This window comes from Schistocerca gregaria, chromosome 1 (genome assembly GCF_023897955.1).
Source record: "Schistocerca gregaria isolate iqSchGreg1 chromosome 1, iqSchGreg1.2, whole genome shotgun sequence".
Classification (NCBI taxonomy): Eukaryota; Metazoa; Arthropoda; class Insecta; order Orthoptera; family Acrididae; genus Schistocerca; species Schistocerca gregaria.
Genome location: NC_064920.1, coordinates 534,764,649 through 534,778,350, shown reverse-complemented (window position 1 = coordinate 534,778,350; position 13,702 = coordinate 534,764,649).

Genomic DNA, 13,702 nt, shown 5'->3' with positions numbered 1-13,702 from the left:
GGAACAACTCATCAGAAGCCCATCTCTCACTGAGTTTGGTCAAAGCAAGTTGAAAAATGATCATCCCCTTTGCCCCACACATCCGGCGTGCTGAATACGATTTAGGTCAGCTGATCTCCTATGCGAAACAACTAGCAACGTATCTGCAGCAGATACATCGCACCAATCTAACGCAGTTTGGGAACCACAGTGTATTATTTGATTATTATTAACATTTTTTCCTTCACTCTCCAAAAGGAAGGGACTGCTGGTAGCAGAACACAACTGCTCTTCGATCGTACAGGTATTTCAAAGCTATCGTGGTTAAAAAATATTATCTTAAGTGATAATTAATTGAAACCCTCAGCTGCCGACAGGTGTTGTTGATATACCTCGTGACGATAGCTAAAAATGTGTGCCCCGACCGGCATCTCCTGCTTACATAGGAGATGCTCTACCCATCTGAGCCATCGAGGACACAGATGAGTAGCGCATCTCCAGGGACTTACCCCTTGCACGCTTCCCGTGAGACTCACATTCCCAACTGTACACAATTCTGCATATGTAATATACCTAATAGATACTATTACGGGAATCGCTAAAGTGTGCGCGAATAATGAGTGGATGGGCAAATATCTATTAGGTACACTACACATGTAGAATTGTGGACAATTGGGAATGTGGGTCTCACGAGAAGCGTGCAAGGGATAAGTCCCTGCAGTTGCGCTATTCATCTGTGTCTTCGGTGGCTAAGATGAACAGAGCGTCTGCCATGTAAGCAGGGGATCCCGGGTTTGAGTTCCGGTCGGGGCACACATTTTCAGCTGTCGCTATCGAGGTATATCAATAACATCTTTCGGCAGCTGAGGGTTTCAATCAATTATCATTTATTCTAGAGAAGCTGCACGGTCATCAATGGTATCCGTTCTTTCGAGAACAGTTACTGTCTTTATACATATGTTATTATCTTAGCTGACACTGACTAAAACATATTTACCTTGATGTAACGCCGATTAATTTGAATGCTGTAGTGTCCAGTTGGAATTAAACTGTAATGTCATTGCTTCTCTGTGCCAAGTGAAGAATATTAATTGCATGCTTGACTATCAGTTCTAGTTAGATGAATGGCATGAAACAGACTCAAAAGTGAAGAAATACAAGTGTGTGTGCCCTGGGAGAACTGACGAGAGTGCTGGGAAAGAGAATCTGTCAGGCTCCACTCCGAGACTTGGGCTGATGGAACACGATGTCGTTCTGCATGTGATTGGTGACTTGGTGAAATAACGTTGAGGATGATGTACGTACCAGAGTAGGAGAGATATCGAACAATCGTATCTAGACCACAAAAGGTGAAATTGGACTGATTCTGGGAGTACGTTGCGGTGGCATTTAGGTGAAATTTGGAACGGGTGACTAATATAGTATGATGCAATAAATGTGATCCGGGAGAGCATTCGATATTTTGAAGTGCAGTTCTGGAAAACTATTTATATCTACACTGGTGGAGGTGGAACTTTAGGAGCTGTTAGGATGGGGCGGTGTGCTATCCTGTGGATGGCGATATTTAGTTCCGGTTTAGGGTGAGAGTTTTTGTTTGCACTTCTTGGAACAGGTCGAGTGGGTTAAGCTATAGGTCTTATATTGCCGACTATAAGCCAAGTTACTATTTTAATTGGTGATTGGATTTGCAATGGCAACAGGTTCGCGGGTTCTTACGTTCTTTGGTTGTGATCATTGTAGACAAGGGATTTTGGTAGCATCATTCTTGGACTTGGGGTGATTGATTGGAGGGGGGCGGGAGTTAAGAGCCTAAACAGCGAGATCGTCAGTCCCTGTCCCTGGGATGGTCCGCTTGGAATTAGTACCATCTGACAGAAATTTAATCAAATTGTGATGGTATGTAGGAGTGGTAAAAAAGAGATCGGGAAAGCAATATTTACGACAGAGATGGGAAATGATTATGTCATCATCATTATCTTTACTTCAGGCAATAGGTCTTTTCTTTGTTTTGCTCGTTACGGTACCCATCGCGTCCTCTGTCTTCCTTGACTTCTTCTCGCAACTGGCTTAAATCAAGTTATCTGGCAGCAGTGTCCTCGATTGCTCTAGATTCTGACAGCTGTGCAGTCGGAAGCTCAGCTGCCAGAACGGTCACCCAAGACGGACAGGCCGAAGGCGAGGAGCCAGGCGAAGTGTGTCCCACAGTGGCCTACGGTTCCTTTCTCCTATCCTGAGCCCATCCTTCCCACGTCCCTGTCTTCTGCAGTCAGAAGTAAAGCGCAGAGAAGGCTATTAGGCGTAGGGAAGCCAGCCTCCCTATGGCAACAGACACTTAAAACAAACTCAGGCAGGTTGAAAGGCCACAAAGTGGTAGCTCCACTATCCAATTATACTTGCACAGTCCCCCTAAGACGGCCAGGTGAAATTTTCCAAATACTGCTCCTACCCATAGCAGCCTCGGATGACGGCAAATAATTACATGAGAGATAAAAGTGTACGGAATGGGCTGCTGTCCAGGCCCGAGAGCGGGACGAGCCCACTACTCCTTCTTCGAGGGCTTAATTGAGGCGTGAGGCACCTCCCCCCAGTCTGCCCCACGCGTACCTGATGCAGTGTAACACACTGACTCAATAACTATTGTCTATAGTTCTTCTACTGCATTAATAAAAGCGGAAGAGCTGAAAACATACATCAGTAAGATAGAAATAATCAAGTCGCTAGTGGGTGGTTGCTGTCGAGTGTCCCAGGGATGCAGCAAGCGTATTCTGAGCACTAAGTTCCATGTCGACAATTTTGCAGATCACAAAATGATGTCGCGCAAGCGGTCGAAGTTTAAAATGATCTTCCGAGGCATAGGCAACAAACTGCAGTCGCACTGCGTCGCTCAAATATGTAAAGACAGTGTGTTCTGCTGAATGCTCTGAGGTTGCACCCTTAACTGAAGAGGTAGCAGTACGTGGCGATATCCAGTGGTCATAAGAGTATCTACATCTACATCTACATGAGTACTCTGCAATTCACATTTAAGTGCTTGGCAGAGGGTTCATCAAACCACAATCATACTATCTCTCTACTATTCCACTCCCGAACAGCGCGCGTGAAAAACGAACACCTAAACCTTTCTGTTCGAGCTCTGATTTCTCTTATTTTATTTTGATGATCATTCCTACCTATTTAGGATGGGCTCAACAAAATATTTTCGCATTCGGGAGAGAAAGTTGGTGACTGAAATTTCGTAAAAAGGTCTCGCCGCGACGAAAAACGTCTATGCTGTAATGACTTCCATCCCAACTCGTGTATCATATCTGCCACACTCTCTCCCCTATAACGTGATAATACAAAACGAACTGCCCTTTTTTGCACCCTTTCGATGTCCTCCGTCAATCCCACCTGGTAAGGATCCCACACCGCGCAGCAATATTCTAACAGAGGACGAACGAGTGTAATGTAAGCTGTCTCTTTAGTGGACTTGTTGCATCTTCTAAGTGTCCTGCCAATGAAACGCAACCTTTGGCTCGCCTTCCCGACAATATGATCTATGTGGTCTTTACAACTGAAGTTGTTCGTAATTTTAACACCCAGGTACTTAGTTGAATTGACAGCCTTGAGAATTGTACTATTTATCGAGTAATCGAATTCCAACGGATTTCTTTTTGAACTCATGTGGATCATCTCACACTTTTCGTTATTTAGCGTCAACTGCCACCTGACACATCATACAGTAATCTTTTCTAAATCACTTTGCAACTGATACTGGTCTTCGGATGACCTTACTAGACGGTAAATTACAGCATCATCTGCGAACAATCTAAGAGAACTGCTAAGATTGTCACCAAGGTCATTTATATAGATCAGGAACAGCAGAGGTCCGAGGACACTTCCCTGGAGAACACCTGATATCACTTCAGTTTTACTCGATGATTTGCCGTCTATTACTTCGAACTGCGACCTTCCTGACAGGAAATCACGAATCCAGTCGGACAACTGAGACGATACCCCATAGCTCCGCAGCTTGATTAGAAGTCGCTTGTGAGGAACGGTGTCAAAAGCTTTCCGGAAATCTAGAAATACGGAATCAACTTGAGATCCCCTGTCGATAGCGTCCATTACTTCGTGCGAATAAAGAGCTAGCTGCGTTGCACAAGAGCGATGTTTTCTGAAGCCATGCTGATTACGTGTCAATAGATCGTTCCCTTCGAGGTGATTCATAATGTTTGAATACAGTATATGCTCCAAAACCCTACTGCAAACCGACGTCAATGATATAGGTCTGTAGTTAAATGGATTACTCCTACTACTCTTCCTGAACACTGGTGCGACCTGCGCAATTTTCCAATCTGTAGGTACAGATCTATCGGTGAGCGAGCGGTTGTATATGAGTGCTAAGTAGGTAGCTATAGTATCAGCGTAATCTGAAAGGAACCTAATCGGTATACAATCTGGACCTGAAGACATGCCCGTATCAAGCGATTTGAGTTGCTTCGCAACCCCTAAGGTATCTACTTCTAAGAAACTCATGCTAGCAGATGTTCGTGTTTCAAATTCTGGAATATTCCATTCGTCTTCCCTGGTGAAGGAATTTCGGAAAACTGCGTTCAATAACTCCGCTTTAGCGGCACAGTCGTCGATAACAGTACCATTGGCACTGCGCAGCGAAGGTATTGACTGCGTCTTGCCGCTTGTGTACTTTACATACGACCAGAATTTCTTCGAATTTTCTACCAAATTTCGAGACAATGTCTCGTTGTGAAACATATTAAAGGCATCTCGCATCGAAGTACGTGCCAAATTTCGCGCGTCTGTAAATTTTAGTCCATCTTCGGGATTACGCGTGCTTCTGAACTTCGCATGCTTTTTCCGTTGCCTCTGCAACAGCGTTCGGACCTTTTTTGTGTACCACGGGGGATCCGTTCCATCTCTTACCAATTTATGAGGTATTAATATCTCAATTGCTGTTGCTACTATATCTTTGAATTTGAGCCACATCTCGTCTACATTCGCATAGTCAGTTCGGAAGGAATGGCAATTGTCTTTTAGGAAGGCTTCTAGTGACACTTTATCCGCTTTTTTAAATAAAATTATTTTGCGTTTGTTTCTGATGGATTTGGAAGAAATGGTATTGAGCCTGGCTACAACGACCTTGTGATCACTAATCCCTGTATCAGTCATGATGCTCTCTATCAGCTCTGGAATGTTTGTGGCTAAGAGGTCAAGTGTGTTTTCGCAACCATTTACAATTCGCGTGGGTTCGTGGACTAACTGCTCGAAATAATTTTCGGAGAAAGCATTTAGGACAATCTCGGAAGACGTTTTCTGCCTACCACCGGTTTTGAACAAGTATTTTTGCCAACATACCGAGGGTAGGATGAAGTCCCCACCAACTATAACAGTATGAGTGGGGTATTTATTTGTTACGAGACTCAAACTTTCTCTGAACTGTTCCGCAACTGTATCATCCGAGTCTGGGGGTCGGTAGAAGGAGCCAATTATTAACTTAATTCGGCTGTTAAGTATAACCTCCACCCATACCAATTCGCACGGAGTATCTACTTCGACTTCACTACAAGATAAACCACTACTGACAGACACAAACACTCCACCGCCAATTCTGCCTAATCTATCTTTCCTGAACACCGTCTGAGACTTCGTAGAAATTTCTGCAGAACTTATTTCAGGCTTTAGCCAGCTTTCTGTACCTATAACGATATCAGCTTCTGTGCTTTCTATTAGCGCTTGAAGCTCAGGGACTTTTCCAGCGCAACTACAACAATTTACAACTATAATTCCGACTGTTCCTTGATCCAAGTACGTCCTGTAATTGCCAAGCACCCTTTGACATTGCAGCCCATCCCGCACTTTCCCGAGGCCTTCTAACCTAAAAAACCGTCCAGTCCACGCCACACAGCCTCCGCTACCCGTGTAGCCGCCAGCTGAGTGTAGTGAACTCCTGACCTATTCAGCGGAACCCGAAACCCCACCACCCCATGGCGCAAGTCAAGGAATCTGCAGCCAATACGGTCGCAAAACCGTCTGAGCCTCTGATTCAGACCCTCCACCCGGCTCTGCACCAAAGGTCCGCAGTCGGTTCTGTCAACGATGCTGCAGGTGGTGAGCTCTGCCTTCATCTCGTAAGCAAGACCGGCAGCCTTCACCAAATCAAATAGCCGCTGGAATCCAGAGAGAATTTCCTCAGATCCAAAGCGACACACGTCATTAGTGCCGACATGTGCCACCACCTGCAGCTGGCTGCACCCTGCGCTCTTCATGGCATCCGGAAGGACCCTTTCCACATCAGGAATGACTCCTCCCGGAATGCACACGGAGTGCACACTGGATTTCTTCCCCTCCTTAGCCGCCGTATCCCTAAGGGGCCCCATTACGTGCCTAACATTGGAGCTCCCAACTACCAGTAAGCCCACCCTCTGCGATTGCCCGGACCTTGAAGGCTGAGAATGATCCTCTGTAACAGGGCAGGCAGCTGCATCTGACTCAGCCAGAGACAGTGCCTGAAACCGGTTTGTCAGACGCACCGGGGAGGCTTTCTGATCAGCCTCCGGGGACGCCTTTCGCTGCCTGCCACGCCTTGGAACGACCTCCCAATCAACCACAGGCGAGGGCTCAGCCCCACTGCGGGCAGCAACCGGGACAACCACAGCGGCAGACCGATCTGGGGACAGACGGGACGAGGTTGACATCCCCGTGATACCCAAGTCCGGCTCCACACTGTGGTGCCCATTGGCAACAGCCTCAAGCTGCGCGACCGAATTCAGCGCCGATTGCAGCTGTGAGCGAAGGGATGCCAAGTCAGCCCTCTTCCGAACACAGCAATCGCAGTCCCTGTCCATTCTAATCGATGTTGAACAACAGTTACTGAAACACGAGTCCGTGCCTAGATAACGCAAGCGAAACACGCAAAGAATGTATCAACTAACCTGTACAAATGCCTAACGACTGCGCTACAATCTTCTGAATTTACGATTACAGTAACTAAAACTCGAAATTGCACCTCCTATACGAAAATCATACGCAATTTAAATAAGAATCTACCAAGTAAACACTAAAGCGCGATGCTACAACTGTCAAATACTATAATACGCCCGAAATATATGAATTAAACAATGCAAGTACAGAAAAACACGCAAAGAAATTAATTAAACTATCTAACAAATAAGTAAGCTAGCGTTATACGACTTGCTGCTGCAGCTGCTTATCCAACGGCGGCAGGGAGCACAATCGAGAAATAGACTACCGATCGAAACAAGCACGAACCATGTGAGTCGTGCCGGTAGATGGAAACGTTTTCTGAACAACTTATACAGCTAAACCTTCTCGAGTCACTATATTTTCCCCGTTACTGCAATGTCTTACAGGAGTCGTTGGTGACCGCCACTTTCGAGTACTGGATTTCTCTTTTTCAGTTTACTTCTACTACTGTTACCCACCATTAAACAAAATTAAAGAAAAATAAAAAGCAATAGGAGGGGAAGATTCAGGCAAAATCCAGCCAGGCAGTAAAACAAGGAGGGAACAGTTAGCAGATGACGAACGCCCAAACACTGGATAGAAATTTGTGGTGTGATGGGTGTATCGAACAACAAACGTTGCACGAGCCCGTAATGCTCTCATTTAGTTAGCGTGCTGCATATGAGACTCGTCAGTAGCGTGTTCCACCTTAACTTGAGATAAAAAATCAGAGCTGCTAATAAAGAACTCATCCGCTCAATGGTACGGTCTAATTGTCATTATCTTTTCAACAATATACTTACAAAATAAAGTAACAGCTTATCTCCAATGAGAGTGTGCTGTCCTGCAGGTACTTTCAGATAGAAAAAAGCAACGTCGCTTGTGGCTGCCAATTGCACGTAAATCCCAGCCTTCTTCAGAAGAGGGTACCAAGTCCGATAACGCACGTACTTCTACTGCGTGCTGTGGTCAAGATGCATGAGGATGACTTGATGCTGATGGATGTCACGTAGACACGCTTGGACTCAAAGTGCTTGATTTATATCTGCAGTACTGCTCTTCTCGCTTAGTTTTGGTTAACAAAGTAATGGCAAACATCTAAATACCTTTTTGACGTGTGTGGTATAGTGATCTGTGTTGGAGAATAGGCTATCCTGTCGCCGCGGTGAACCAAAGAGTTCGGCGCGTTACGTGACCTGAAGTATCGTTCCGCCTTGTTCTAACTTGTCAGCAGGACAGTCCTGTTCAGGAGTGACGGTAAGTCTGATGCATTTAAGGTGAACACTATCTGATCAGAGGAATCTGGACGCCTACACTACAGGCCATTAAAATCGCTACACCAAGAAGAAATGCAGATGATAAACGGGTATTCATTGGACAAGTATTGTATACTAGAACAGACATGTGGTTACATTTTCACGCAATTTGGGTGCATAGATCCTGAGAAATCAGTACCCTGAACAACCACCTCTGGCCGTAATAACGGCCTTGATACGCCTAGGCGTTGAGTCAAACAGACCTTAGACGGCGTGTACAGGTACAGCTGCCCATCCAGCTTCGACACGATACCACAGTTCATGAAGAGTAGTGATGGCGTAATGTGACGAGAAAGTTGCTCGGCCACCATTGACCCTACGTTTTCAATTGGTGACACATCTGGAGAATGTGCTGGCCAGGGCAGCAGTCGAACATTTTCTGTATCCAGAAAGGCCCGTACAGGACCTGCAACATGCGGTAGTGCATTATCCTGCTGAAATGTATGGTTTCGTAGAGATTGAATGAAGGGTAGCGCCACGGGTCGTAACACATCTAAAATGTAATGTCCACTGTTCAAAGTGCCGTCAATGCGAACAAGAGGTGACCGAGACGTGAAACTAATGGCACCCCTTACCATCCCGCCGGGTGATTCGCCAGTATGGCGATGACGAATACACGCTTCCAATGTGAGTTCACCGCGATGTCGCCAAACACGGATGCGACCATCATGATGCTGTAAACAGAACGTGGATTCATCCCAAAAAATGAAGTTTTGCCTTTGGTGCACCCAGGTTCGTCGTTGAGTACACCATCGCAGGCGCTCCCATCTGTGATACAGGGTAACCGCAGCCATGCTCTCCGAGTTGATAGTCCATGCTGCTGCAAACGTCGTCGAACTGTTCGTGCAGATGGTTGTTGTCTTGCAAACATCCCCATCTGTTGACTCAGGGATCGAGACGTGGCTGCACGCTCCGTTACAGTCATGTGGATAAGATGCTTGTCATCTCGACTGCTAGTGATACGAGGCCGTTGGGAACCAGCACGGCGTTCCGTATTACCCTCCTGAACCCAGCGATTCCATATTATGCTAACAGTCATTGGATCTCGACCAACGCGAGCAGCAATGTCGCGATACTATAAACAGCAATCGCGATAGGCTACAATCCGACCTTTATCAAAGTCGGAAACGTGATGGTACGCATTTCTCCTCCTTACACAGGGCATCACAACAATGTTTCACCAGGCAACGCCGGTCAACTGCTGTTTGTGTATGAGAAATCGGTTGGAAACATTCCTAATGTCAGCACGTTGTAGGTGTCGCCACCGCCGCCAACCTTGTGTGAATGTTCTGTAAAGCAAATAATTCGCTTGTCACAGCATCTTCTTCCTGTTGTTTAAATTTCGCTTCTGTAGCACGTCATCTTCGAGGTGTAGCAATTTAAATGGCCAGTAGTGTATCAGCGGCCAGTAACCATCCTACTACCAAGATTCTTTTTGTATCATTATTGAGTACCACTGGGGTCATATACATCACAAGTAATATGTACCGGATGTATTAGCAGTATTTTAATGACCTAACATAAAACATACGTTATAGTTGTTCACTTGAGCTGTAATGATTCTATTTTCCTAAATACTACGTTAAATAAACACAAAGAAGTTTAAACTAGGGTCATACTGACGCCATTGGTGCTCAGCGCAAAAGATCATGAATAAATGTTAATGTGTCGTACATAAAAAAATGAACAAACCATCATTAGACACAACTGACTCGAAGTGGGAAGTCATATATTTATTAAAAAAATAGCTTTGAAAACAAGGGAAGTATGGTTCAAATGGCTCTGAGCACTATGGGACTCAACTGCTGTGGTCATCAGTCCCCTAGAACTTAGAACTACTTAAACCTAACTAATCTAAGGACATCACACACATCCATGCCCGAGGCAGGATTCGAACCTGCGACCGTAGCAGTCGCACGGTTCCGGACTGCGCGCCTAGAACCCCGAGACCACCGCGGTCGGCACGGAAGTATGATTTTTCCAATGTGCTTACAGATCATATTGCTCACAATGGTACTAGGAAGTTTACAACACCAGCTGATGCAAAAACTTTAACAATGGGTACAAAAATAGGCAGCAAATAATTTCGTATAACAACTGTTCAACGTAACATTCCTCTTTCCAGAAACAAACTATTTAAGTTGAGGTCATATTGTCTCCAGTGGTACTCAGTGCAAAAAACATGAATAAATATTAATCTTTTGTAAATATAAAAATGAACGAATCATCAATAGATACAATTGACTTAGAGGTTGAAAGTCATGTATCTTGAAAATAATAGTTTTCAAAACAAGAGAGGTATATATCTCCAGTGTGCTTATGGGGTCATATTGCCGCAGTGGTACACAGAGGTTTAATACAGGGTGTATCCAACCTTCACCTTTAAGATATCTTGAACTCTGTTGAGAACGCTTTTGGTGACGTGTATGAAATTCTGTGGAGGAGTGATATCACTTTCTTCCACAATAGCCGAAACCAGATAAGACAGTAATGTTGGACACTGTGTTGGATATCGGGATCTTGAGCGCAGTTGACAGTTTAACTCACTTAGAAGTCTTTGGCTTCAGGTCGGAACCCGGCAGGCCAGTCCATTTCATGAATTTTACTGTACGCAAACCACTCTCTCACAAATACTGCTTAATAACATGGCACATTACCATGCCGATACAAACCGACCATGGTGTCCTAATTTTCTTCTGCTGCATGTAGTACACATTGGTCTGAAATGTGTCGTATCCTGTCGCATTTAACGTGTTCTTAAGCGCTCTCTAACCACGAGAAACGCCCCCTTACTGTAACACCATCTCCTCCGTGCTTCTCGTCGGCACCACACAGGCAATGTTCTCCGGGCATTCGCCAACTCAGACCGTCTGACGGTTTGCCACAGGGTTATCTAGATTTATCACTCCAAATCAGTTCCATTCATCCACTGACCAGTGCCGTCTCTCCTTACACCATCTCAAGCTTCGCTTAGCGTTGACAACAGAAATTTGTAGCTTTTGGGGAGCTGCTCGGCCATTGCATCCATTTTTTTTTAACTTCCTACGCACAGTCATTGTGAAGGTTGGACAGCTTGTTACAGTTTGGAACTCGTGAGGAACACCTTCCGCTAATTTCATGCCATATTTTAGAACCATGCTCCGCAACACTTTAACGGTTCCTGTCCGGCAGTATAGGAAGTGTGTCTGGTCTTGGTTCAGCTTTGGTTGTTTCTTCGCGTTTCCACTCCACAGTCACATTACTAACAGTCGTTTCAGTGAGCTGTCGACGTTCGAAATCACCGAGCTCTCCTGATGGTCCCATTCTGTCGTTACTGCCTCTGTAGAGACAACAACGCTTGGCTCGCATTTGGCAGCATGACACTTCAAATCTGTGTCGTACCATCCTGATTTACGGTTTTCCGTTATTTCCCAAAATCGCCCCAGTCAGATATCTGGATGGTTCCTTTGAAAAATCACGGTTGATTTCCTTGAATCATTCCAAGCTTGTGCTACGTCTCTAATGGACTCGATGTCTCGGTGTCGACGGGGCATTAAACACAATGCTCCCTGCATCATTTTACGATGGTGGGTTCGCCACTCGTGACATATACAGTCCAATTCCACATTACATAGGCGTCTCTGGGCACCTTTAATCAGATAGTAGATTCTCAGTGAAATAAGAAGTGATCCAACGTGGAACATTGCGTTAATTACTGCTACTACGATAGCAGAATTATAGTACGATTTTATGTAATTTTAGTCCAGTAATTTTAGTTCAGTAAACGAAGGAAAATTGGTTCAAAAAATTCATGTAGTGCCAAATTTTTTGTAGTGGTAGGGGAAAAGTCCTGACCGATAGGGTGTGAGTGTGTGGGAGCGCGGGGACATGTAACTTTTTTACATTTTTTTTTTTTATTTTTATATATTTTTCTAATTCCTTGAAAACCACTGCGTCTGGCGAATATGTTTCGCAGCACAGAAATAAAATACATCAAATTTTCTGCAAAAAAGTTCCTACCGATTTTTCTCTGGGATTAATAGTTGCCGCGTTCAGGTGATGGAAAAACCGCAGACTATGAGCTCTGTGTTTTAATGTTATGAAATTAACGTAGATTGTTAAACAGCGTCGTCTAAGAGCCAATATTACATGTTTACCCCACATCTAAGTGCAGTCGAAACTTGTTAAGGGATAAATTGTGTTGCGGGGTTGTAGCAAGGACGAAAGGCAGAGGTCGGGGTTAGACCTTTAGGGAAGGTAGGCCACCGGAAAGTTGTCAAACTTTTCCCCGTTCTTAGGGCTGCGAAACGAGCACTCAGGCAATTCCACTTTCTCTCTACCGCACTATGTCACAAAAAGCAACTATGGGGTGTTTCACAAACCTATAATTAATCATACACGGCTCACCTGATGAATCAGTGGTGTTGCAGTGTGCAGATATGTCCAGGGAAGTTTATTTTACACTAAGTGCGTTAATACTACATGGAAAGCAAACATAAATTAAAAATAACAATAATAAAGCAAGCAACGCACATGGACAGAATCTATATAAATTATTGTACACTGTTTACAATGCTACAGGAAATACTAATTCTTAGTCTGCAATCAAGTAGGTGGGGCAAGCACAGCCATAAGTATTTAGAAGTAAAAAAAGGACCAAAATACAGCTGAATTGATTATTAGTACACAATATAATTCTTAATCGTCCTGTACGACAGCTGTAGCTTTTTTCCGTGAGAGGAAACTTCCCCCACCACGTATGCTGCTCGATTTTCAGTTTGCCAACAGACTATACCTTCCCAGCTTGACCAGTTCTGTTATGTGAGTGGACAAAATACACTCCTGGAAATGGAAAAAAGAACACATTGACACCGGTGTGTCAGACCCAGCATACTTGCTCCAGACACTGCGAGAGGGCTGTACAAGCAGTGATCACACAAACGGCACAGCGGACACACCAGGAACCGCGGTGTTGGCCGTCGAATGGCGCTAGCTGCGCACCATTTGTGCACCGCCGCCGTCAGTGTCAGCCAGTTAACCGTGGCATACGGAGCTCCATCGCAGTCTTTAACATTGGTAGCATGCCGCGACAGCGAGGACGTGAACCGTATGTGCAGTTGACGGACTTTGAGTGAGGGCGTATAGTGGGGATGCGGGAGGCTGGGTGGACGTACCGCCGAATTGCTCAACACGTGGGGCGTGAGGTCTCCACAGTACATCGATGTTGTCGCCAGTGGTCGGCGGAAGGTGCACGTGCCCGTCGACCTGGAACCGGACCACAGCGACGCACGGATGCACGCATAGACCGTAGGATCCTACGCAGTGCCGTAGGGGACCGCACCGCCACTTCCCAGCAAATTAGGGACATTGTTGCTCCTGGGGTATCGGCGAAGACCATTCGCAACCGTCTCCATGAAGCTGGGCTACGGTCCCGCACACAGTTAGGCCGTCTTCCGCTCACGCCC